Here is a 6,001-nt window from a genome sequence, read left to right on the forward strand (position 1 = left end):
ACCGCCTTTAGTCAAGCAAATCAACCCCAGAACTTATTCTTTGTAAGCCTAGTACTTATTCTATCGGTCTCTTTTGCCGAACTGCTAAGTTACAGGGACGCAAACACACCAGCATCGGTTGTCAAGCGACGTTGGGTGGGACAAACACAGACACACAAACATATACACACACATACATACATATATATATATATATATATACATATATATATACGACGGGCTTCTTTCAGTCTCTGTTTACCAAATCCACTCACAAGGCTTTGGTCAGCCCGAGGCTAAAGTAGAAGACACTTGCTCAAGGTGCCATGCAGTGAGACTGAACCCAGAACCAAGTGGTTTGTAAGCAAACTACTTACCACACAGCCACTCCTATGCCTATATATAGAGAGAATTTTAAAGTTTGCTTCGAAAGCACATGGTTCTGAATTTAGTCCCACTGAGTGGCACTTTAGGCAAGTGTTTTTTTCTCTATTGTATCCTAGGATTAACCAAAGCCTCGTGAGTGGATTTTGTAGATGGAAACTGAAGGAAGCCTGCCATATATATACATATATATATATTTGTGTATATCGTTCAAATGTACAGAAAACAAAAGAGAAACAGGTGAGGGAATAAAAAGCAGGTGTATTAGTTTGACATGTAGGAAAATGAAAAAGTCTTTGATGTTTTGAGCCTATGCTCCTCAGCAGAAAGGGATGAGAAAGAAAAAATAGAGAGAGAAAAAATGTGTCATGATTAACAGTTTCATATATTGAGATGCTGGAAAAAGTGTCTTTGTGTTTGTGTTTATCCACCACCACTGCTTGACAACCAGTGTTGGTGTGTTTAATCCCCCACAATTTAGCAGTTCAGCAAAAGAGACCAATATAGGTGCAGGAGTGGCTGTGTGGTAAGTAGCTTGCTTACCAACCACATGAGAAAGTTAATTCAAAGACTACAGAGCCAATCCATCATTGGAACTGTAAAAGTCTGTAAAACTTTCCAGAATTTTATCATTTAAATATATACGAGCATGTCTAGATATGGAACTATATGAATGAGAATACATACATAAGACATACAAATCTGCACATACATACATACATACATACATACATACATACATACATACATACGAAAATAACCTGTTGTTGATGTTGAAATTTCAATGAAGGAGCCTTAGATCTAGGTTAAAAACCAGTTTTTTATTAAGAAATCTTGAAATATACTGAATAATGACATACATACATACATAAATACATACATACAGTATTAGCTGGATATTGTTGTTTGGGGTAGACAAGAAAAAGTATGTACTATCATAGAGGTCAGCTTTCCTGCTGATAAGAATATCTCTTTGAAAATGAAAGAAAAAAAAGATAACTGCTTTGATTCAGATTCTTTATCCAGATAACATCATCACGTTTATACCAATACTAATTGGTATACTTGGTTTTGTGAGTAAATGCTCAACTAACAGTTGGATAAGATTGGATTTTTAGAAAAAGATATCGACCAACTAACTCACACATTACAAATACAATCTGTAAGTGGAACAGTAAAAATATGCAAGACTTTTCTCAGGTGTCAAATGTAACATTGTTAACATATTCTACATTCCAGCAATGGAGCTTTGTATCTTTGTTAAAAGCTATCACCTTCCTTGGAGAAATAATTTAAATAATTAAAAAGAGAACTACACACACACACACACACACACACATGCGCACTATCAGTTTGACAATAGTGGTTAAATACACAACAACAAATAAGTAGTGTGTTTGATTTCGAGAAATGTGATCTGATATTTCAATAATCTGGAAATCATCATCAGAAGGTGGTTCAGAAATTTCTTAACCAAAATCATCATGTACCAGAAATATATAAAGATTATTCAACTTACCTCTTCACACTATTTGAAGCTCTCCTCCTCTTCTCATTGGCTTGTTATTCTATTTCTCTATCACAATGCTTTATGCACACTGTGATAACACTCTTCTTTCAACTGTCTAAAATACTAATAAAAAAAAGCATGCACTTGAAACACATAGAGCTTATTATTATTATTATGAATTCAGCACTTGTTAAAAGTATGTGTGTGTGGTGGAGTCTCTATTGATGGGCCTCTGATAAAACATAGAGTGCTAAGCACTAAGAGCAGCGTTTCCCAACCGGAGTTCGCCAGAAACCTAAGATTCCACAAAAGGTTTCTAGGAGTTCCGTGAGAAAGAGTGAGATATGCTAATGCTAATTTCATGTTCGTAATATTCCTATACATGCACAACACATTATTAGTTATTGTAATATTGTAATATAGACATCATCCTATCTAACCTATTATGTTATCAAAAAAATATAAGAACCATTGGGGATATATTTAGTGGTGTCTGTAATTTATGGACACCCTATATACACATATATATATATATATATATATATACTCTTAGTTGTTTCAGTCATTTGACTGTGGCCATGCTGGAGCACCACCTTTAGTCGAGAAAATCAACCCCAGGACTTATTCTTTGGAAGCCTTGTACTTATTCTATCGGTCTCTTTTGCTGAACCGCTAAGTTACAGGAAAGGGACATAAACACACCAGCATCGGTTGTCAAGCGATGTTGGGGGGGGGGGGGACAAACACAAACACACAAACATATATAAGTCCTGAGGTCGATTTGCTCGACTAAAGGCGGTGCTCCAGCATGGCCACAGTCAAATGACTGAAGCAAGTAAAAGAGTAAAGTTCTATTTTTAATCTAAAATATACTCCCCTTCATTTTCTACAATGCTCGTCCATCTTTCTGATAGACTTGCAAGGCTCTTCTTCCAAAATTTACTTGTCCACAATGAAAATACTCTTTCAGTACTGTTCTGATCTTGTCTACAGAATTCATATTTTTTCCATCCAAATGATTTCGAAGACTGTGGAATAAATGATAATCAGATGGGGCAATGTCCGGTGAATATAGTGAGTAGGGCATCATTTCTCATTCAAAAATGCTCCAGCCTTTGGAATGCCATCCTCACTGTATGTGGCCGAGCATTATCCTGATGGGAGAACACCTTTCGTCTTGAAACCAAAGATGGTCGTTTTTCTTCTAGCACTGACTTAAGCCACTCAAGTTGTTCGCAGTAGATCTTTGTTATCATTTGGTTTGGGTTTAAAAATTCAAACTGGACTAAACCCTTCATATTCCACCAAATAGATTACACCACCTTATGTGGGTGAAGACCTTATTTAGCCAGAGGTACTGGCATTTCTCCTTTCCCTACCCACTGTCTTTAGTGCTTGATATTTTTATGCAGAACCCATTTCTCATCACCAGTCACTGTTCGGCCCCCCCCCCCCCTCCAAAAAAAGGTTATTCATGAGACATGACAGCAAAGAAGAGCACACATTCACTCTCTGCATGTGATTAGACTTGGAAAATTTGTGAGGAACCCATTGACCCAATTTATTGACTTTTCTCATGGCACGCAAGTATCAATGAATGGTTGAGTGACCAAATCCAAGCTTCTTTGCTAGTTCCTCAACACTTACAATGGGATTTTGTTCCACCAGGCTTTGCAGGACATCCTTGTCAAGCTCTACAGATCTTCCAGGATGAGGCTCGTGTTTTAGGCTGTAGTTTCCAACTCAGAATTTCTGGAACCATTATTGACACTGGCTTACACTTATTGTCCAATCCCCATATACTGCATTAATATTCCTTGCACTTTCCATTGCGTTATTGCCTTTGTTGAACTCATAAAGCAAAATATGCTGAATATGCTCCTTTGTCACTTCCATTATAGCTTTGAAAAAATAACTGTTAAAATCAAACTGCACTCTTCAAAACTTGCACTAAGCATAAGCACAAGGTAAAATTACTACCTTGCTTTTATAGCAAGTTGAAGCAGGTTAGTTTATCCCATGCCCCTCTGACTTTTAGTACATGCAATTGAAAAACCGCATTATTTATGGGATGACCCAATAAATATAAAACAGTGATGATATAAATACACACTTTGATGTAAAATCTGTGGTTCCACATAATTACTGGTATTCTCAGTTGAGCCTGTCACTAAGTATTAATCATGGAGATTCAGTGACTGGTACTTGCATTCTACAAGCATTTATCATTATAGTCCATTGTTGTACAGATGTCTCTTTACGGTGACCTCATTTGTCATTCTGTCAACTGAAAGTCTTATGGTGATCGAAGAGTGGTAACATGTGCAGACAAGTTGGAAGTACACAATAATTTACTACTTTTGTCTGACAACTATGCATCAAAACAAGCAGATTACAACAGGACTGCATAATCACCTGAGAGGTCATGGATGGGAAATCAGAAATACCATTGACAATGGGGAAGCAGTTGGAAGCAGCAATCATCTGTGAAGATGGAGCAATTACCATGTATATGTTTGTATGTGTGTGTGTGTATGTATCTGTATATATGTATGTTTACTTTCTACAACAAGGTAAACTTCAGGAGTGTTCTGTTGTTTCCCTTTTCTCTGCTGCTGTCCCAAAAGCAGCTACAATTCCCAAGGGAATTGTAAACTGCTTTGGGACTGGTGTTTTTTAATTGAATTAATTGGTGTCTCTACAGTGGCAACATCTATGATTATTTATCATAGAAGAGAATCCATTACATTTTTTAAGGAGTCAAAATACCTTTGTATATTGAAAGAGAGCCTCTTCTTGGCTGATTGCTGGGAGGTGGGGTCCACCCTGTATTGAGTGCTAAATACTCTTCATAGCAGAGGTACCCCAATAGCAGATGCCCAGTGCAATTACCCCTCTTCCTCTGTATAAATCTGGCCCTGGAGGAATATGTTGAATAAAATCATAATTAACTGAGCCTCCAATATTTTCTTTCATATAACTATATATAACTATATATAAAAAGCCTGGAACTTTTTAACACCCCTCGTATAACAGAATAGTGCTTGATATAATTGACTCAGAGAGCAAATGTGTATAGAGTGCTGTAGTAACAAGTGTTGCGTTCCCACAGTAATAATGTTTGAGAGCAGTAATTGAGTTCAGTAAGTGGAGATCCACAATAGGATTACTTCAGTTTTGAAGAGAGACCGGAAGGAACAAACTTAGTTAACAAATCAGCAATTCTATTTATAATTTCCATAACTTTTAAATTGCTTTGTACTTTTATATATGCCAAAGAACTATTGATAATTGCATCATGTGGACTCTACTTGAGCTTTGTAAAAGATTGATAGATCACTAGAACTAAAATATTTTGCTATGTTATTTTGGCTGCTGAAAAGTTCCTGTCTTTGGGCAAAAGAAAATACAGAAGAATCAGTTAATTATGATTTTATTGAACATATTCCCCTCTTAGATTCACACACTTATTGCAACCAGCCTTTAGTTTTTCTAAGCCCTATAAAATAAATTGGAAGGTTGGGCCTTCAACAAAGCCTTTCACAATACCCTAAAGCGAGGAACTTTTCAGCCCTATCTCATATGTGAAAATGTGTCTTAGATGAAGCTATATCAGTTCATCCACATGTATATATATCCTCTTACATATATATACCTAAATACGTATGTACATTCATACATACATACATACATTCATACATAAACACATAGAAACATGCACATTAATCAAAGTGTGCAGTATTATATATCCATTGTAGCCAATCTTATCAATCAGTTTTGGAACTGCCAGATCACATGATTTCAATGTACCCTCTCTCCTCAGTGGCAGGCATTCAGTAGCTGCACAGCAGATGAATTTCACTGCGAATAATATATAGGATTTCAGTGGCTTTTCAAGTTTGATGTCTCAAAAAGCCAGTAGGCGTTTTAAGATATAATTATTAACAACAGAAGCAGTTCTGGAATGATTCTCATCTGTCAGTTATAACTATGTGTACTTTTACAAACCATGCATCTATATGAGAAGTGTGTGTGTGTGTGTGCATATAGCACTAAAGTTGTTTGTATGTGGAGAAAAGTGTGTTTCTTTAGTGTTACACTTTGTAAATAAGAACAATGCATCATAAG

The sequence above is a fragment of the Octopus bimaculoides genome, chromosome 7 (genome assembly GCF_046866305.1).
Source record: "Octopus bimaculoides isolate indiv1 chromosome 7, ASM4686630v1, whole genome shotgun sequence".
Taxonomy (NCBI): Eukaryota; Metazoa; Mollusca; class Cephalopoda; order Octopoda; family Octopodidae; genus Octopus; species Octopus bimaculoides.